The sequence below is a fragment of the Mercenaria mercenaria genome, unplaced genomic scaffold, assembly GCF_021730395.1.
Source record: "Mercenaria mercenaria strain notata unplaced genomic scaffold, MADL_Memer_1 contig_3414, whole genome shotgun sequence".
Lineage (NCBI taxonomy): Eukaryota > Metazoa > Mollusca > Bivalvia > Venerida > Veneridae > Mercenaria > Mercenaria mercenaria.
The window spans coordinates 23,810-46,298 of record NW_026461549.1 but is presented as its reverse complement, the minus strand read 5'-3'; the positions used below and the strand labels follow the sequence as shown (position 1 = coordinate 46,298).

Genomic DNA, 22,489 nt, shown 5'->3' with positions numbered 1-22,489 from the left:
TTCAAATGTCAAACTGATGTTAAAATATTTTTGTTTGTTTTTTGGGTTAAACGCTGTTTTTCAACAGTATTTCAGTCATGTAACGGCAGGCAGTTAACCTAACCAGTATTCCTGGATTCTGTACCAGTACAAACCTGTTCTCTGCAAGTAACTGCCAACTTCCCCACATGAATCGGAGGTGGAGGACTAATGATTTCAGACACAATGTCGTTTATCAAATAGTCATGGAGAACATACGCCCCACCCGAGGATCGAACTCACGACCCTGAGATCCGTAGACCAACGCTCTTACCTAGTTAAAATATTAAAAAAGTCCGTAGGCCACATTCATGGTCAATGAAATTCAGTTTTACGATCGGTGTGCAAAACATTACATGTCATCCAAATTTCAAGGCTGTATCTAAAACAAGAGCTGTCTGATAACAGCGCGCTCGACTATTCGAAGAATTGATTGAAGAATGGGGTCAAAATATTTCCACGGATATTCAGACAAAAGAAATAAATAGATTAGACAAACAATGTTCCTGTATTACTTTGATTTCGATAAGTCTTGCACTAAATGGCAATATATGAGCCAATTTCGATGTCCAAAACGGGCCATAATTCAGTCAAAATAGTTATGTACTCTTGCCTACTGATGTAAATCATAATGATAAGCAAGTGTTCAAAGTTTAAAAGCCATATGTCAAATAGTTTTGACAAAACATGGACTTGTATGAAAACAGAACCAATATCAAAGTCCAAAAAGGGCCATAATTCAGCCAAAATAGATGACAGAGTTAATATGTTCTCTTTCCTACAGATAGAGACTATTATACTAAACAAGTGATAAAAGTTTCAAAGCCATATGTCAAACACTTCACAAAAAATATGAACTGGTACGAAAACTTAACCAAGATTTTTAAGTCAAAAGGGGCCATAATTAAAATCCTCGATGGAGTTATGTACTCTTGCCTATAACTGGACATGTTGATGGTAAACAGGTGTTGAAAGTTTCAAAGCTTTATCTCAAAAGGCTTTGTCAAAATATGAACTGGTACAAAATATTAACCCAGATTTCTAAGTCAAAAAGGGCCATAATTCAGCCAAAATCCTTGATGGAGTTATGTGCTCTTGCCTATAACTGGACATGGTGATGGTAAACAAGTGTTGAAAGTTTCAAAGCTTTATCTCAAAAAACTTTGTCTAAATATGAACTGGTACGAAAAACTTAACCAAGATTTCTAAGTCGAAAGGGGCCATAATTCAGCCAAAATCCCTGATGGAGTTATGTACTCTTGCCTATAACTGGCTATGGTGATGGTAAACAAGTGTTGAAAGTTTCAAAGCTTTATCTTAAAAGACTTGTCAAAATATGAACTGGTACGAAAAACTTAACCAGGATTTCTTAGTCAAAAGGGGCCATAATTCAGCCAAAATCCTTGATGAAGTTATGTGCTCTTGCCTATAACTGGCCATGATGATGGTGAACAAGTATTGAAAGTTTCAAAGCTTTATCTCAAAAGACTTTGTCAAAATGTGGACTGGTACGAAAAACTTAACCAAGGTGTGACGCCGACGCCGTGGTGAGTAGGATAGCTCTACTTATTCTTCGAATAGTCAAGCTAAAAACTGAATTGATTCCAAAGACAAACAAGAGCACCGCCTTGCGGATGCTGACCCTCATTTTTTTTTGTATAATAGAAATATCGTCCTACCCATGATTTTTTAAGTCTAAAAAGGGCCATCATTCTTGCAAAAAGCAGGATAGAGTTATGTTTCTTGCTGTGCAGTGTCCACTTATGATGGGGAAAAACTGTTGCAAGTTTTAGAGCAATAGCTTCGATAGTTTATGAGAATAGTTGACTTAAACATAATACTCAACCAAGAAAATGATTTTCTAAGTCCAAAAGCGGCAATAATTTTTGCAAAAAGCAGGATGGAGTTATGTTACTTGCTGTACAAGGTCAGCTTATGATGGTGAACAAGTGTTAAAAGTTTCAAAGCAATAGCTTTGATAGTTTAAGAGAAAAAGTTGACCTAAACATAAAACTTAACCAAGAAAACTGATTTTCTAAGTCCAAAAGGGGCAATAATTATTGCAAAAAGCGGGATAGAGTTATGTTTCTTGCTTTACAGGGTCAGCTTTTGATAGTGAACAAGTATTCCAAGTTTCAAAGCAATAGCTTTGATAGTGAATAAGTGTTGCAAATTTCAAAGCAATAGCTTTGATAGTTTGAGAAAAAGTTGACCTGAACATAAAACTTAACCAAGAAATCTGATATTTTCTAAGTCCAAAAGGGGCAATAATATTTGCAAAAAGCAGGATGGAGTTATGTTGCTTGCTGTACAGGGTCAGCTTATGATGGTGAACACGTGTTGCAAGTTTCAAAGCAATAGCTATGATAGTTTATGAGAAGGTTGACCTAAACATAAAACTTAACCAAGAAATCTGATATTTCCTAAGTCCAAAAGGGGCCATAAATCTTGCAAAAAAGCAGGATATAGTTATGTTTCTTGCTGTACTGGGTCAGTTTATGGTGGTGAACAAGTGTTGCAAGTTTCAAAGAAATAGCTTTGACAGTTTAGGATAAAAGTTGACCTAAACATAAAACTTAACCAAGAAATCTGATATTTCCTAAGTCCAAAAGGGGCCATAAATCTTGCAAAAAAGCAGGATATAGTTATGTTTCTTGCTGTACTGGGTCAGTTTATGGTGGTGAACAAGTGTTGCAAGTTTCAAAGAAATAGCTTTGACAGTTTAGGATAAAAGTTGACCTAAACATAAAACTTAACAAAGAAAACTGAATTTCTTTAAGTCCAAAAGTGGCAATAATTCTTACAAAAAGCAATATGGAGTTATGTTTCTTGCTATACAGGGTAAGCTTATGATGGTAAACATGTATTCCAAGTTTCAAAGCAATAGCTTTGATAGTTTAGGAGAAAAGTTGACTTAAACATAAAACTTAACCAAGAGATCTAATATTTTCTAAGTACAAAAGGGGCCATAAATCTTGCAAAAAGCAAGATGGAGTTATGTTTCTTGCTACACAGGGTCAGCTTTTGATGGTGAGCAAGTATTCCAAGTTTCAAAGCAATAGCTTTGATAGTTTAGGAGAAAAGCTGACCTAAACATAAAACTTAACCAGGCAAAGCCGACGCCGACAACCGCTCAAGTGATGACAATAACAATTTTTTTCCCCCAAAAATCAGATGAGCTAAAAAGGGCCAAAATCAGACAAAATACTTGACAGAGTTATGTGCTCTTGCATAAAGATGGGGATCCCCACGACAAACAATTGTTAAAAGTTTCAAAGCCGCATGCCGAATAACTTTGACAAAACATTGACTTTTGTTAAAATGGAACTAATTTCCAAGTCCAGAAAGGGCCATAATTCAGTCAGAATACTTAACAGACCTATGTACTCATGCCTACAGATGAAGGTATGATGATAAGAAAGTGTTCAAAGTTTCAAAGCCACATGTCACATAGTTTTGACAAAACATGTACTTGTACGAAAACTGAACCAATTTCCAAATTAAACTAGAGCTATCACTAAAGGTGATGAATGTACCTGCATGCACTGACACAGTACATTGCAATTTGACGCACACAAGATTGCATAATTATGTGGACTGTATGTATACAGTATAGTCGCAAAAAACAAAGTCCCATATCTATGTAGAATATTTATCTAAAAGAACGTAACATGCACCATGAAAGCTAGGGTTGGTACTGATCACTTGTGTGAAGTTTCATTAATTTATGTGCAAGGGTTAGGAAGATTAGGCACGCACAAGATTGCATATGCAGACTGTATGTACATAGTATGTTAACAAGAAACAAAGTCCCATAACTCTGCACATTTTGTCATTGAAAGAACCTAACATGCCGCATGCACAACTACTGTTGATACTAATCACTTGTTTGAAGTTTCATTAAATTGTGTCAAGGGGATGAGGAGAGATGGTGTGCGCAAGATTGTGTCTATGTATATAGTATAGTAACAAAAAACAAAATTATGAATACCATAATGATGATGACGTTGTTAAAATGACCTGATTTGCGTTATGCTTTCTGTGACTTTTCCCGCGATTTTCAACATTCTATAAATTACGCCACAAAATAAGAGTTTTACACATGAAATAAAAAGAAAATTTGTTTGCGACAGTGAAATATCAATCTTACTTCACTTGTGAGCATCAAAACGAGTCATTTTCACTCATGGCTATGCCACTCATGCAAAATATCAGTTTTTGATGCTCACTTGTGAAATGAAATAGATATTTCTCTGAAACAAACAAATATCCTATATACGAAAGATGAGTAATCACAACACCCCAGCTGTGAGCGGTTGGCTCAGGTGAGGTAAATTTAATAGAAAAAAACATTTCATGGCGATTCTTGAAATTTCTTCATCCAAAAACATGTCTTCGTTACAACAGCAACAACAGCACCTGCAACACAAAATTTATATTCTTTTCAATATACATGTAAAATACAAGTGTAATCATAATGTCAATACATTTTATGGTATCAAGTAAATAAATTAAATGTACTGACATTGCAGACTGACTAAGCAGAGCAATAAATTCAACATTTTGTACTTTGAGTAAACCAGTTCACACAATACACTGCTTTGTATATATTCATTTAAAGCACATGCTAATTGGGAACAGAAAAACTGTTAAATATAAATATGAATTCTAAGAAAATAGTTTAGAAGACTTACAAATAATAACTACCAACTTCTGCAAAGCAAATGCTCTGGTAAAATCTCAAACTGAAATCAACAAACTAGAATAGAATAAAAACTTTTACAAACTGTCAGTTGCTGGTTTGCCAAGGTTGCATATTAAAACTTTAGAAGACATCTGATTTAAATCTTAACAGATGTCATAATAAAGTCCAACAGCAGCTTCAGCTCAACGTTCTCCTCATTTGAAAACTTAGATTTCAGGAACAATCTAAGAAAACAAATCAGTGTTTGTCCTTTATGGTATCCATCTTCATTCCAGGTACCTTCTACAAAATAGGATTCACCCTCATGAGTCATGTTGTAATAATAAATTAAACACTAAATATAATTAAATTTACTAGCAAAAGATGTAACATTTCCAACATTTAATGACTTGCTAGCATTAGACAAAGTGAATGAGATAGTAATTTGATAATATATTTGGTGAACAATGCTTACAAGTTTAAATTAATACAAGTATTTCAGTTCAAGTTAACTTCTGGTTAAAAATGAACACGTAACTTTTAATTGCTATTCGTCTGTAATGCTTTTGCTGTTTAGTCTGAATACCTATCTCAAGTCATGGCCATGTGGAAATGTATTACCTCTTCAGCTAAAATAATTCAACATATTCACCTTTACAGCATACTTATCTCTTACCTGCATATTCTGCAAAATGAAGCATGCATTTACAGTCATCCAGTAAAAACTTTTAAAAGGACAATTCTAACACGATAAGATTTAACTTCCTATTAAACAAAGAAGGCAGAAAACAGTGAATAATTATACAACAAATTACTGTTCCGACATCACAATTATTACGTCATGACGTCAAACAGCATAGTAACGCGCTGAAAAAAATAAACCAATTGAAAATGAATAGAATCAAGGATTTATTTAAACTTCCTTTGATAACGTGTTAGAATCGAAATAATATATCTCATTTAGTGATTTGTTGTTGAATAAATCATTGTTTGTCATTCAGACGCGTATTATCATATCACTCAGGCTGCACCCTCGTGATATAATTCCTTCGCATCAGAACTCAAAACAATGATTTATTCAACAACAAATCACTGGACGATATATACTACTTCTTAAGCAATTCTTACATTTGAAAAATGAAATAAATAACTTTAATCTTACATTACTCTAACAAAAAAATTATATTTAGTTTGGAGTAACTCAATGACATAAATATATTAATATAAGTGCTGCATACCATCTGCAGTGAATTTTCCACTGCTGTCCTCAGTTGGGCATCCTGCAATATTATACAAATGAACTTCAAACCTTAAATATAATATTTTGATACATTTATTGGCATATAAAATAAACACAACAGTAACATTTAAATACTGTAGCGTCTTTTGTATGGAATGAGCACATACATTTTTTTTGTTTTGGGTTTAACGCCGTTTTTCAACAGTATTTCAGTCATGTAACGGCGAGCAGTTAACCTAACCAGTATTCCTGGATTCGGTACTAGTACAAACCTGTTCTCCGCAAGTAACTGCCAACTTCCCCACATGAATTATCAGAGGTGGAGAACTAATGATTTCAGACACAATGTCGTTTATGAAATAGTCACGGAGAACATACGCCCCGCCAAGGATCGAACTCGCGATCCCGCAATCCGTAGACCAACGCTCTTACCTACTGAGCTAAGCCGGCGAGCACATACATTTAAAGGCAAGCATTTCCAGCACATGATATATTGGGGTTTCAATGCATATTTAATTTGTCTGGTAAGAACCAACGAATTGCCTTCAGCAATTTGGGATAAAAATAAGACGCTTACATACCAGTTATTTTTGAAGAAATTACAATGTAAAGTAAGCCGAGACATTTTATATCATATTATACATTGAATTAACTGAAGAAAAGCAAAATGTATGATAATAAAATCACTCACTTGCATGTCACAGGAAGTATCCAATTAACAGGAAAAAAAGCAATATATTATTTCAAGAAACTTACTAGCATGCCTGGCAGAACAACAGACTCTTGTACACAAATTGCTGGGCTGGCAATAAAAGCAGCTACGATCTGCAAGTGAAAAATGTCCAATTTTATGTAAACTACACAGTAACTCTGTATAATTTTATCATCTGATAGAGTATTATATCCTGTGCAAAAAGTGTCTATGTCATGTTGCAGATATTGACGACAACATAGGTGGTATACACCAGAGTATCCGTGACAGAGCGGTTACAGTTGCCGACTCACATGCCACTCAAGTTTGAACATCACTTGGCATGTGATGAAGCCATCCAACTGACTTACTAAAGGTCTGTGGTTCTATGTAGGGGCCCAATGGAGTGGTAACTAGTGTTCCTCTGCCATTATCTATAGGTGGAAAGTTACCAAATCACCTAAAGTTGTGTCCGTGCAATGTTAAACACACCATGAACAAAATCCGAAACATGATATAGATTTTCTGTATTTGATTGTCCTGTGAAGTTGTAATGAACTAATGATATGGGTTTATACTTTCTTTGGTTGGTGATTGTATGTCATGATGTTATGTGTCATGGGTTTTAAATGTCAAAGTCAAGTTTACTTCACCTACTAGTAGTCCCTGGGGTAAAAGGGAGAAGGGTCAGGGCAAAAGGATGTCTGTTAGGAGATAAGGCTATTAAAAAATAAAAAGTTGGAAAGAGGCATTAGTGAAATACCCAATAAACTGGAATTGCATGTCCCATCGTCCGTCCTCATGGCCATGGTTTCTGGAGTCAAGTACGAGCTTCTCTTGGAGTGGATAAGGTACCCTAAAATTTATAGTATTGATTAACTGTCCCATGGGATTGGGTGAGTGGGTGGGTGACTTACAGAAAAATGAACAGTGGAGGGTGGGATGTTGGAAAGTGTGAAATAAGCCCAGGGCGATGGGGATTAGTTTGATGAACCCGACAAGGAAGGGGGTGGGAGGGGGGTATTTGGAGGTTAACAGGGTGAGAACGGGGTCAATTTTTTGGAAGGAGGGGATTACAGGTGTGTGGGTTACAATAATCAATATTGATTACTTGTCCCATGGGGAGCTACTTACAATTACAGATAATAGAACAGTGGAGGTTCCAGGGGGGGATGGGATTCTGGATAGTGGACCAGACAAGGAGGGGGGTTGGATTTGAACGTTAATGGGGTGTGCAAGGGGATCAATTTTGGGTTTGTTAAAAAAATGATTCCAAATGGGGGATGGGGGAGCATACCTAGATCTTTTAAGGAATTTCAGTTCTAGTGGGAGGAGAGGGAGGGGGCTGTAAATTGGGGGATGGGGGCGGTTCACCTTGTGATGGGGGGATCTGAGGAAGGGGTATTTTACATGGTAGGGGATGGGGAGAGGATATGAGGCAGTTCCCGTTGAGATGGGAGATTCTGAGTTAGGGGAGGAGGTATTTTACATGGGTGGGGGGTTGGGAGAGGATATGAGGCTGTTCCCGTTGTGAGGTAGGGGAGGGGGTATTTTGTATGGGTGGGGGTGGGGAGGGGAGGACATTTTTCTGGAATAAGCCTTTGGTGGGTGGGGAGTGTAAACAAGCTAGCACTGGGAATTTTTTTAAAGTTTTTGCTTAACTACTTGTTTAATTTGATTAAGTGATAAATACACAGTAGAAAAAAAAATAAATAAACAAAAATATACACTTTTACGCAGATAATAAGGGAAACCGAAGGTTTTTCCGTCTATAGATAATGTGTACGTGTATATATGTCAAAGTAAACCTATATACCGTTCAACTTGGGAATATGTTCTATACCTTCAACGGTTTTGTTGTTGTTGTTCTATCCCATAATTCTACAGGACCTGCTGCCGTGCTTGCGCAATAAATAATTTAGGATAGCAGGATTATGTAAGTTCCGGTATCTATACTACAAAAGAATATCAGAAGAACATGTCATTGAGGTTGTTATGCAGACTTAATGTGTAATTTTTTTATTTTTTTTTGGTTGTTTAAAAAAAATCTATTTGTAACAAAAGAACTGAAAAGAAACTGTGCATTCCCGGATTCAGAAATTGTATTAGAGAAACAGATTGACAGCAAAGGCATCATCGTTGAGGCGCATAGTTGTACCGAAGAGGGTATACTGAACAGTTTTAAATAAACATACGTATGTAACTGGTGGCCTACTGGTACTGATGATAAACCCGGACAGATGATAATGTCGACCACCCGGAATTATTTGATTGCAATCGCTTATTTATATAATTGAACACACCATCTAATAGCAACCACTTACAACACCAACTGGTGTAAACAAAACAAAATTGATAATATTCTGTATAAACAAATGACTTACATTTATCTGTATAATATAATATTTATCCAGAATTACTGGGGTAGAGGTGTTTTTTACGCATGTTCACTGTCAACACATAATGGCCTTACATTGGGTCACTTTTCATTATTTGATCCAGAGTGGCTGTTGCAGCATTTTTGGGAAAGTTTCAATATAACACAATGAGGAAATTTTTGTAAATGACAAAGTCGTCGAATTTAGCATCAGACAACGTTCGTACAGTCCCCATTTTACATACCCTTTTCAGGCCCTCACTTCGTGCGAGTTTGCTTACTAAATATAAATTTGAATTATGTAAAGTTTTCAGCAAATGTTAAGCATTATTTTGATACCAACCATTGATAACAATTTGCAGAAATAAAAAAGTTACAGGTAAAAAAATCCCCCGTATTTTCTGTCCGGGTTTATCATCAGTACCAGTATGGGTATAAACATGATAGAACTGTTTTTAAACTGCTTTTCTTGTTTTTAACACTATCAACTGTATTTATACTGCAATACACACCGTGTATTACTTTTATCCTCCGATCCAATCTACTTTTAACTTCTTGTACAGGCGCGCAGCTGCACATAATACTCGCAGAGAGGAGCGCTGCAGTATAAATAGATAGATAGGGTGCATTTTGGGACTAGATCTAGATTCTGTGCACCCAAATATCACTATTATCTTTAACTCATGAATACTATTTTCCATTGTCTGTCTAGTCTCGACACATTTGAAGAAATGATTCGATCTACGTTCATTTAAACAAAACATTTTAAAACCTTTGTTACTTTTTATAACAAGAGCAAAACAATCAGGCTTACTGTCAAAACTGAAAGCCAAACTGAAAATATCAGAAAGAACAATTTATGCAGAAAAAAAGAAAGAATCCGTACAGTGCTTTAGGGTATAGCGGATAGCTAACTAATTTTTCCTGCATTCCAATTCAAAGAAATGACAATAATGGTTTTTTTTAGTATATCAGACAGAAAACATCTATTCTTCTAAAAACAGTCAGATTTTCATAGAAATTCATGTGTTTTTTCTCTCCACGCCATTGTTTACTTATGAGCTGATTTAGGGTGTACAGGATAGCTTTGGTCATTTTTTACATTATTAGTTCAAAATCCACATCTTAACAAACTTTCCAAGACTTCTTTACTATAAATCAGAATAATAATGTATTCTCTTTTCAAAAACATTCAGCTTTTTAAATTTCTATCAAATACTTTTCATTCACTGACGTTTTTTATATATACAGATAACTCGCCAATAGCGGGTCACTATCAACACTTTTAACATGTGGTGAAGACTGTTTAAACTTTCATGATATCTAAACTTACTAACTCTTAAAACTATTGCTCAAATTCATTTAAATGTTTGATTTATTTGAATCTATCTTTTATGTCTGAAGTTATAATGAAATATTTAAACCTGTCCGATTCACCAATAGGGGGTCACTTTTGCCATTAGAGGGTCACCTAGTTTATCATATTTTCTATCCATTTAAAATAGTCTTTTTTCTGACAAAACATGACTGTGGTATTGGAAATAAACATTTCAAGGCAGAATATAATGAGAATCAGTATATTTACATTTCAAACGTGAGATACTAGGTAAAAGGAATATAGTGCTAGTTTTCACAGTTGTATTTCTAAGCATAATTAGCACCAATTATATCTATACTAAAAACAAAATATTGATGCACAGAACCTTATTAATTTATCTAATTTTGCCAGTTCAGACCATTATTACATCAAATAAACCATTGATTTGTATTTTTAAGCAGAATAAACAATCTTTTGATTATCCCTGATATGGGTGACCCTTTATTGGCTAAATGACCACCTCTGCTTGATGGCATTTTTTTGTCGTCAAAGTCAATCTAAAATTCATAATCATATTATTCCTATGAAAGTGTGTGTTTCACTCTTCAAAATGGTACCAAATTTGTGTGGTTTTATCTAAGAAGCTGTGAGGTATGCTAAAAAATATTCTACTTCGAAGAATTCAAGACTCACTGTGCTAAAATCCAAGTCAGGAAACATGGTTGCAAGAGTTATCTACTCATGGAACTCATACTCATTAGATTAGATCCATCTTCTTTTGTGTAATAATTGCTAAGTAATAAGTTTATATTACTGGATACTTAAACATTGTATACTCTAATATGTATAAGAGAGATTAACATTTTATATTCAACAGCATGCCCATTCACGCACTGCAGTACGTGAATCACGTACAAAATATCAAATGCACGCATAAAAATCACTTGTTGGGGGTACATGCACGCAGAGATTCGGAACTCTAGTTCAGCTGCAATATCGCTGTTTATTTCATCGCGCACTTGCCAATTGTTTGGTATGGTCTAAAACGCAGATCCGGTCCAAGAACGTTATAATTTCGTTTCCATCACCGAATTCTCGGCGTAATTGTCAGCTGTATAGAGGGGTTTGGTAAATGTTTTAGTCGGACGTCATACGGGTCGTGTGCAAAAAAAGAATGGATACGAAACGCAAAAAGGCATTTTAGCTTTAATAAACTCAGCAAAAGGTTAACAGTATTTTATTTTTCGATATTTAACTGCAATTTTGATACACATTGCATATCTGTAATAGTTTGGCTATTTATTATTGATGGACGAATTTTACCAGTCTTCAGTTGACTGTATGTTATTTCGGACGAATCGTGTTCCGTTCACGAAATTGGGAATACATGAACCTTGCTGAAAAATTATTTATATTTAGTATAATATAGGGAGGGGTGTTTTGATTCAGAATTTCCTATCTTAACTTTGGAAAAACATTTTACTTTTTCTAAAATTATCTCATCTGTTATACCCCACCCACGAGAGTTCTGTATGAAGAAAACAACAACAAAAAACAAACACAAAAAACATGTAATATACAAATTTCAGTAGTTAAATAGAAAATTTTCAGATCTGCCATGTAGTGTACCCCCAAATTTTGAAGTGTACCCCTATTTTGCAAAAGCAGGGGGTACATGTACCCTCAACTTTAAAAATGAGTGGGCATGCTGTTCAAGTGACCCGCTATTGGCAGTGATTCTCTATTGGCGACTTGACTGTACTGGTACTGATGATAAACCCGAACAGAAAATGAGTTTTTTTACCTGTAACTTTTTTATTTCTGCAAATTGAAATCAATGGTCGGTATCAAAATAAAGCTTAATCTTTGCTGAAAACTTTACATAATTCAGATTTATATTTAGTAAGCAAACTACAGGAAGTGAGGGCCTGAAAGGGGTGTGTAAAAAGGGGACTTTATGAACGTTGACTGATGATAAATTCGAACCCTTTGTCATTTACAAAATTTTCTTGGTATTATTATATTGAAACTTTCCCCAAAAAGCTGCAACAGTCATTCCTGATCAAGTAATGAAAAGTTAACAAATGTCAGGCCTTCATGCTTCGACAGTGAGCATGCGCAAAAAACACCCTCTTCCCCAGTTATTTTGGATAATTTTTTTTTTATACAAACTTCTGTAAGTCATTTATTTATACAGAATATTTACCAATTTTGTTTTTGTTTACACCAGTTGGTGTTGTAAGTGGAAACTATTAGATGGTGTGTTCAATTTTATAAATAACCGATTGCAATCGAATATTTCCAAGGTGTTCGACTTTATCATCTGTCCGGGTTTATCATCAGTACCAGTATACTGATTTAGTCTATAGTAGTCCAAATAATTGTACTCGAGAGTTGAATATCGTTATATTTATTTGACTTGTCGATAGACAACGTAAAATATCAAAATGTAAAATCGGTCTGCCCGAGGTCTCATTATTTAGACTAAGTCTATAGGGGATAGTTTTATTTTACATTTGATGACATATAAAAAATAACACAACAAGCAAATATTTAAAATGTATGTCAGAATGTCTGTTTGCATGCCAATAAAAGAAAGATATGAAAATTTATACAATAATTCAAGTCTAAATATAAAATTTATCAACCTATCCCTAAAATCCGCTATACCCTAAAGCACTGTATGACTAGGTTTTCCCGTATGATAGGCCGCGCCTAATTTCATATTATGACAACACTTTGAATATATCTGTAAATTGATCGTGTTTACCAGTATAAACGTCATTACGACCTCCATTTGGAGTTACAGTTTGTAGGGAGATTGCACGCGCGATGTTATTTTTAGCGTGACGTCATTACAGTTTTATGTTACGAAGCTAAATATCGTTGTCATCTAGACGTTATATATTCGCCGTTGTGCGGCCTAAATACATAAGCGTGGGGGGGGGGGGGGGGGCACCGGAGGGGTATGTGAACTCGTCTGTGTATGGCCTAAATACAGGGGCGGAGCAGTCAACTGTCATTCTGCGGCCTGAATACACAGCTTTAGCAAAAAGATATGTTGGGAGAGTGGGTCTGGGAGAATACACAAGCGTACCTAGGCCGGCTGGGGTGTACCTCAGGGGAGGAGGTTTATGTGAACTCGTCTGTTTTTTGCCTAAGTACAGGGGCGGAGCAGTGAACAGGTCATTGTGCTTCTTGAATACACAACTTGAGCAGAAAGGTGAGAGAGGGGCTGGGAGAATACATAAGCGTACCGAGGGGGGGGGGGGGGGGTATGTGAACTCGTCTGGTTATGGCCTAAATACAGGGACGGCGCAGTGAAGACAGGGGGAGGGGGTACGGATCTGGGAGATTAAATACAGTGTGCAGCTTAAATACAGGAGGGGTATGTGAACTCTTTACGGCCCAAATGTCACCTGCACATTATATACTCGTCGTTGTGTGGCCTAAATACATAAGTGTATACATTGGGTATGTGAATTTGTCTGTTTATGGCTTAAATACAGGGGCGGAGCAGTGAGCAGCCTTAATACACAGCTTGAGCAGAAAGACAGGGTGGGGTACGGGTCTGGGATACTAAATAGAGTGTGGAACTTAAATACATTAATGGAGCTGGGGGGAGTGAACTAGTGTGGCCTGAATACACTGCTTGAGCTTCCAGAGACGTGGGGGTGGGGGTGGTGTAAAGTAAATTTGTCTGTGTGCAACATAAATACATTGATGAAGCAGGTTGCGGGAGGATGGGCAGCCTAAATACACACATGGAGCAGGTGGGGGAAGGTGTCTGGATCATCTCTCCCCACCCACCCCAAATTTGCAAGGGGGCTGGATATGCTCCCCCACCCCTATATTTCGACCAAAAAACTGATTTGTCTCAGAATGACAGTACATAACTGATCAGAAATTAACGTGATGTCTATTTTTAACAATGGAATTTAAAGAACGAGGAAATTATGGGTTAGCATAGCTTGCAAGTCCCCTCCCAGCCCTCGCCTCCTCAAACGCGCAACGATGAGATATCTGTTACAGTAATGAAATGTGATTATGCAATTCCTGTAACTGTTTAAGGAGCTCAACACCATCTTCTTTCTAAGGATGTCATAAAATAGACATATTTAGTATTAATATACTTCCATTATATTATATTATATAAGTAATTTCTATAAACACGCATTGCATAACTAGCTATCAAATGTTAATCCAGTATAATTTGCAAGAGATTGAAATATCAGTTTTGTTTATGTTTTCGCGCAATAATTACCTAGCGGAGGTTGCATTGCTATTAAATCAGTCGGGCGCCACGGACAAGCCGGTACATCATGGGCATGCGATGAAAATAAACGAAGAGATTAGCTGATCTTAGTCAGGTAATTATCCTGTTTTCTCATATTCTCGGGGGCCTAAGGGGTTGTTTTTATTCCCAGTAACAGAATAACCATTTCATCAGCATTTGGGTGTTATTTTGTAGAAAATTCACTTGTCTTTCAGATGGAGTCATAAAATGTTACAGAAATTATCCCAATTTCCCGGACTGATTTAATTATTTTGTTACTGTATTTGATACCACCCTCACCCCCAGAAATGGACCAAGAGTTTCTCGTATTCCCGTGGTTAGAGCTATACATAGTCTCATAGAGTTTCGAATTTGGCTATTCCTTAACGGGTACGCCTAAAGTGCGCAATGGAGTTAAAGTACGCAATAGTCCAACTAGTTGTACGTGAGCCATGATATTGTGATAATTTTTGTATAGGTCAATATCTTTCCTCCATATATATAATGTATGATCCGTAAAGGAGTGATTATGACCAATCACAAAAATATCTCAGAATCACTTTTGACGTCAAATTATTTGGACTAAGTGCGCAAATGCCAATGGAACAAAAAATTTTCTTTTATTTTATTTTTATTTTTTTAAGTAACGATTTAATATCAATCTTAAGAATATGTCATTGAGAAAATAATTAACACAAACGTCGGATATCTTATATATTTTTTTTTTAGATTTCTGTTAAGTTTAAGGAAGTGTCTTGGGGTACAGATCGTGGTGGAACCTATGCTAACGGTATTTTGTACATATAAAATCTTTTTAAGAAGCAAGAAAAAATTATTATTTCGATTTGCCAATGCAAAAACATAAAGTTATCCTCTTTTATCGAAAAATGTAGTTGATGTGCGTCATGATGTGACTTAGTCGTCTCGTGAGCTATCGACACGGCATACGTGAAAAGGTGAAAATTCGCCCTGAAGGGAACCTATGCTGGCGGTATGTAATATTGATTAAACTAAGGGTGAAAAAAAATCAGCAGGCTAAAAATGAACAAACAAGCATTTCGCGGGCTTAGCGCAAAACGGTTGTAACTCCTTCTTTATTTCATATCAGTTACAACCGTTTTGCGCTAAGCCCGCGATTTGTGAATATAATATTTAGAACATTACTCATTTATTATGCGAAAAACAAGAGAAATGAGGATAAAATTTAGTATGTGCCTCTATGTGTATATTTCCCTTACAGAAATGGAGTCATTATTGGAACAAAGCTTAAAAACGTATAATAATGTTGTTTAAAAACAGAATGTTCAAGTATTAAAGATTCAGACAAACGACAGTGATTAACTCGCTAATGTTTTCTACACTTCTTTTGTGTGTAGGAAATTTACTCCTCTCTACATCTCAGAAAGAACCATTTGGACTTTGTCAAAATACTAAGATCAACATCGATCTTTCCATGGTCAGAAAGGCACTCATAGTGTAGCCAGGCGTCACATTCATCACATCTAAATTCTTGCTCTTAAATATATCTTATATCTGAATGTAATGCATGATTTCTAAAAAACTAACTTTAGTTGAGTGATTTTGACATATTTGTGTAAGATTTGTGCGACGGATACAGACTGCGTAAAATGTATCGGCTGCTGAACAGGTCACGTGAGCGGCACTCGCGGCTATCGCTACGTATGTTGTAAAGGCATTTCACCACTGGTCGGTGTTGAACATAGCACGATGAAATATTTTTATCAGTGCTTCTGCAGAGAGCATATTTATCGAAATGACCTCTCTAGAGGCCATATATTTCATGAGATCTTCATGAAAATTGGTCAGAATGTTCATCTTGATGATATCTAGGTCATTTTCGAAAGTGGGTCACGTGCCGTCAAAAACTAGGTCAGTAGGTCAAATAATAGAAAAACCTTGTGACCTCTCTAAAGGCCATATTTTTCATGGGATCTGTATGAAAGTTGGTCTGAATGTTCATCTTGATGATATCTAGGTCAGTTTCGAAACTGGGTCACGTGCGGTCAAAAACTAGGCCAGTAGGTATAAAAATAGAAAAACCTTGTGACCTCTCTAGAGGCCATGTTTTTCATGAGATCTTCATGAAAATTAGTGAGAATGTTCAACTTGATGATATCTAGGTAAAGTTCGAAACAGGGTCACGTACCTTCGAAAACTAGGTCAATAGGTCAAATAATAGAAAAACCTTGTGACCTCTCTAGAGACCATATTTTTCAATGGATCTTCATGATAATTGGTCAGAATTTTTATCTTGATAATACCTAGGTCAAGTTCAAAACTAGGTCACTATGTCAAATAATAGAAAAAACGACGTCATACTCAAAACTGGGTCATGTGGGAAGAGGTGAGCGATGGTCCTCTTGTTATTTTAGTGAGCAATCCTTTGTGTACTAATAACAGTTGAAACGGTATCCATTTCATGTACCAAAATCTTGTACTTTTTTGCAGGTAAATTTTATCATAACCCACCCACTTTTTTCTAATTTCAAAGTATGCGTCCCCTTAACCAGTGTTCACTTAAAACTTAAATCTAAATGGTTTACAGATACCAGCATTCACCCGCTTGTTTACCTTCTCTTTCAAAACTCCAAATGAATACACTGTTCAGGGCTCTCGTTCGGCAAAATTTGGGGCTGAATATTGGCCCTATTCCCCCCCTCAAAATAGTATGGTGGAACACATTTCTCAGCAATTGTTTATTTTTATTTCTTTACAAATGGCATTCATTTTCAAAGGGGGACAACTTTTTTAGAATATTTTCAGTACGGGACAGTACGGCAGAACATGTAATGGTCAGGTAAAATATTGGTAATGATGTTGTTCGTTTATAAAATATTTCTGTGTTTTGGTGATATACTCCTTAACCTTAACCGACATTAAGTAGAAGAAGCTGTAAAAACGTCCCTTGTATCTCGTAACGGCTACCAAACTTGCACACAACTTGAATCACCATAAAATCTTGGTTCCTTTCTTGAACTGGCAAGATTCCATTATGGGTTCCAGAGTGATGGCCCCTGAAAGGGCCAAAATTAGCTATTTTGACCTTGTCTGCACAATAGCAGCTTCATTTATGATTTGAATTTAATCAAACTTGCACAAAACTTGTGTCACCATAAGATCTCGGTTCCTTTCTTAATCCGGCCAGATCCTACAATGGGTTCCAGAGTTATGGCCCCTGAAAGGGCCAAAATTAGCTATTTTGACCTTGTCTGCACAATAGCAGCTTCATTTATGATTTGATTTTAACCAAACTTGCACATAACTTGTATCACCACGAGATCTCGCTTCCTTTCTTCAACTGGCCAGATTCCATTATGGGTTCCAGAGTTATGGCCCCTGAAAGGGCCAGAATTAGCTACTTTGACCTTGTCTGCACAATAGCAGCTTCATTTATGATTTTATTTTAACTAAACTTGCACACAACTTGTATCACCATAAGATCTTTGTTCCTTTCTTGAACTGGCGAGATTCCTTTATGGGTTCTAGAGTTACCTCCCCTGATTGTAATCAAAATGGATTTATATCAGTAAGTACTTATAGGACTTATTTGAAATTTCATTATTGTCATTAGTTGGACTGAGACAATCAGGGTAAATAACTATGGACTGATTTTATGTCAAATTACCTCCCTTTATTTCAAATTAAAATTGGTATATCTCTGTAACTAATGAAGATACTGATCTGAAATTTCATTTATGTCAGCAGATTTATTTGGCAGAGCCTTCTTTTGTTCACTTACAGTATTTTTTTTTAAATACTTCCCTTTTACGATACTATAAATAGCTTATTTTTAGTAACTTTTTTATTATTGGCCGTAGGGAAAAACCGAGACCACTTTTCTGTGGTACAACATGGATGGTACCTCCAATTTTTAGTTGTATTTTGACAAGATGCATAACTCTGGCACAATTTTTCATGAATTATTCCCCTTTTTACTTAGAATTTCAGGTTAAAGTTTTATGCACTTTCACTCTATCTCTGTTATTACTGAATGGATCTGATTCAGACTTAAACAATTGTTCAACATCATTACCCTTATCATATGACACAAGGTGCATAACTCTGGGACCAATTTTTCATGAATTATTTCCCCTTTTTACTTAGAATTTTAGGTTAAAGTTTTGATGCACTTTCACTCTGTCTCTGTTATTACTGAATGGATTTGATTCAAACTTAAAATAGTTGTTCAACATCATCACCCACACCATATGACGCAAGGTACATAACTCTGGCACCAATTTTTCATGAATTATTTCCCCTTTTTACTTAGAATTTTAGGTTAAAGTTTTGATGCACTTTCACTCTGTCTCTGTTATTACTGAATGGATTTGATTCAAACTTAAAATAGTTGTTCAACATCATTACCCACACTATATGACACAAGCTGCATAACTCTGGCACCAATATTTAATGAATTATGCCCCTTTTTGCTTAGGATATACTTATATAGTGTTTTGATACATTTTATCTTTACCTCTCTTATTACTTTAAGTTGATATTTTTGACATAGACTCAGGCTATTGTGCAATATCTTCATCCACAATTGGAGTCATTAAACACTCCAGTGACAGCTCTAGTTTCCTCAGATGTGCCCAGTTTCACTATCCAGCATCGAAATAGTCGAGCGCGCTGTCTCCTGTGACAGCTCTTGTTTATTATTGGCCTTAGGGAAAAACCGAAACCACTTTTCTGTGGCAATATAGGGCCATCATGGCCCTCTTGTAAAATTATTGGGCATGAATGTGTACCACAGTAAGACGATGTGTCGCGTGCAAGACCCAGGTCCGTAGGTCAAAGGTCCTAAACTCTAACATCAGCCATAACTATTCATTCAATGTGGCATCGGGGGCATGTGTCATCCTATGGAGACAGCTCTTGTTTATCTGGGTCCGCCCCCTATTTCTAGAGTTATGGCCCCAGAAATAGTCAAAAATGCACATTTTCACCTTGTGACACGCCTAGCTCAAAAAGTATTTGATATAGATTAATGAAACCTTGCATGAGTCTTTATCATGATATGAACTTGCGCACCTTCTATTTTTCGTCTGGCTCCGCCCCTAATTTTAGAGTTATGGTCGCTGAAATAGTCAAAAATGCATATTTTCACCTTGTGACACGCCTAGCTCAAAAAGTATTTGATATAGATTCATGAAAGCTTGCATGAGTCTTAATCATGATATGAACTTGGGCACCTACTATTTTTTATCTGGGTCCGCCCCCTATTTCTAGAGTTATGGCCCTTGAAATAGTCAAAATTGCACATTTTCACCTTGTGACACGCCTAGCTCAAAAAGTATTTGATATAAATTGATGAAACCTTGCATGAGTCTTAATCATGATAGGAACTTGCGCACCTACTATTTTTTATCTGGGTCCGCCCCCTATTTCTAGAGATATGGCTCCTGAAATAGTCAAAAATGCACATTTTCACCTTGCGACACGCCTAGCTCAAAAAGTGATATAAATTGATGAAACCTTGCATGAATCTTTATCATGATATGAACTTGCACACCTATTTTTCATCTTATTTCCCTTATGGCCCCTGAAATAGTCAAATGCACATTTTCACCTAATTATGTGCCTCACTCAAAAAGTATTTGATGTTAATTCATGAAACATTGCTTGAGTCTTTATCATAATGTGACCTTGCACACTTGGCATTCTTTTTGAGACATTCTTCTTGAGAATTTTAGCGTTTTTTATAGAGTTATGGCCCTTGAAATAGCCAAAATAGTGGATTTTTTGTTTTTGATGCTCATAGCTCAAAAGGTATATGGTATAGAATAATGAATCCATTTCATAATTTTTAGCTCGACTATTCATAGAATAGAAGAGCTATTGGACTCGCCCATGCGTCCGCATCCGCGTCCGCGTCCCGATTTGGTTAAGTTTTTGTATGTAAGCTGGTATCTCAGCAACCACCTGTGGGAATGGATTGAAACTTCACACACTTATTCACTGTGATAAACTGACTTACATTGCACAGGTTCCATAACTCTGTTTTGCTTTTTTACAAAATTATGCCCCTTTTTTGACTTAGAAATTTTTGGTTAAGGTTTTGTATGTAAGCTGGTATCTCAGTAACCACTTGTGGGAATCAATTGAAACTTCACACACTTATTTACTGTGATAAACTGACTTACATTGCACAGGTTCCATAACTCTATTTTGCTTTTTCACAAAATTATGCCCCTTTTTCGACTTAGAATTTTTTGGTTAAGGTTTTGTATGTAAGCTGGTATCTCAGTACTCACTAATGGGAATGGATTCAAACTTCACACACTTGTTCACTGTCATGATCTGACATGCACAAAGCAGGTCCCATAACTTTATTTTGCTTTTTTACAAAATTATGCCCCTTTTTCAACATAGAAATTTTTGGTTAAGTTTTTGTATGTAAGCTGGTATCTCAGTATCCACTAATGGGAAAGGATTGAAACTTCACACACTTGTTCACTGTCATGATATGACATGCAGTGCAAAGGGTCAATAACTCAACTTTGCATTTTACAAAATTATGCCCCTTTTTCAACTTAGGAGTTTTTGGGTTAAATTCTTATATTTAAGCTGGTATCTCAGTACCCACTAATGGGAATGGATTGAAACTTCATACACTTGTCCACTGTCATGAGCTGATAAGCACTATGCAGGTTCCATAACCCTATTTTACTTTTTTACTAAATTATGCCCCTTTTTCGACTTTCTTATTCATTCAAGCGACAAGGCTGTTAAAAAGTCGAGCGTTGCTGTCCTCCGCACAGCTCTTGTTTTTTGAGGTTATGCCCCATTAAGACTGCAAACATTTGAATGCTTTCCCCTTATTTGTGACAAATGTACCAGTGAGGGGCACACCCTTGTCCTACAGACACATTCTAGTTATTTATTCATTCGCAAGCTAAAACCCTTTGGATTATTATGTCTCACATATGACCCCATATAACAAACATCTTTTTTAAAGGATTCTTGACATTTCATTTTTGACCAAAAATGAGACAAACTTTCTCTATCTGATCTTGTTTTAGCTGTGAAGCATGCTAAGAACTAAATGATTATCTTCATTATAGTATTAGATCTAAACAATGCTGTGATCCAAACCCTATGAACGGAACTGACCAATCAACTGTAGTGGAATCATTTCAATGCCCTTAATGCTAGTCCAACTAATTTGACACAATCTTAGGAAATGGACAATATCTCCACTCGCATCAACAACTCGAAAGACCAAAAAATTTCCAATGAAATTGTCATGGCTGCCGATTTGGGTTTAAATGCTGATTTTGTTGCGAATATGAGATAAATTCAAATAAAACTTACCAGGCTGGTCACATTGCTCGATCAGGCTTAAAAACCCAGTTGAGCTGTTATTGCCCAAACACTGGTACCAGCTGGTTCACTGTGCGATGATAGTACATCGTATGAATCCAGAAATGACACAGCTGATGTAGTCGAAAGATCTTGTAAATAGAGCAAAATTTGTGACAATTATAAAATTTCTTGCGCATTTTGTTGACAGCTGTGAAGACCAAGTAGTATCATGAACATCATTGTAAAGAAAAATATGTACTGTATTGAAGAACACCAAAAATATTTGGAAAATTTGCAAAAATAGTAAAACATAGATGGTTTTCAAGGTAGAGGTACGAAAAATTTCTGGCGAACTTCCATATCTTGTGTGTTGAATTAAGCCACTGAGAGATGCCTTTTGTAAACAAGTTATAATATACGAAGATTTATCAAAGTTTCGCTAATTTTTGCCCCTTTTTGACAAGTTTTACCTCTGTTGTATGGTAAGTGTCTGCGTCTGAATATACAATGTAGATGAAAAAATGTTACAGGGGCATAGTAGTAGGGAGGTGGGGGTCAG

The 22,489-nt window shown here is 36.1% G+C and overlaps 1 protein-coding gene and 1 long non-coding RNA gene across 4 annotated transcripts in view; one reads left to right on the top strand and one right to left on the bottom strand.

The window, feature by feature from the left end:
- Positions 1 to 4,313: 4,313 nt before the first annotated feature.
- LOC123533909 (uncharacterized) lies at positions 4,314 to 6,769 on the bottom strand. Its single transcript, XR_006682903.2, has 4 exons — positions 6,699 to 6,769; positions 5,941 to 5,982; positions 4,713 to 4,763; positions 4,314 to 4,437 (listed from the first exon to the last, which is right to left on the bottom strand). It is a non-coding gene; the product is annotated as an uncharacterized LOC123533909 (long non-coding RNA).
- A 4,292-nt stretch (positions 6,770 to 11,061) lies between these two features.
- LOC123534501 (uncharacterized) overlaps positions 11,062 to 22,489 on the top strand; it is a 30,051-nt gene continuing 18,623 nt past the window's right edge. The window contains exons 1-3 of one of the 3 annotated variants that reach the window (XR_008369230.1): positions 11,062 to 11,553; positions 14,597 to 14,698; positions 15,498 to 15,595. The gene's annotated coding sequence lies outside the window, so the exon portion shown is untranslated. The remainder of the gene's footprint in view (positions 11,554 to 14,596; positions 14,699 to 15,497; positions 15,596 to 22,489) is intronic. The other 2 variants (XM_053534146.1, XR_008369232.1) reach the window with 2 other exon arrangements.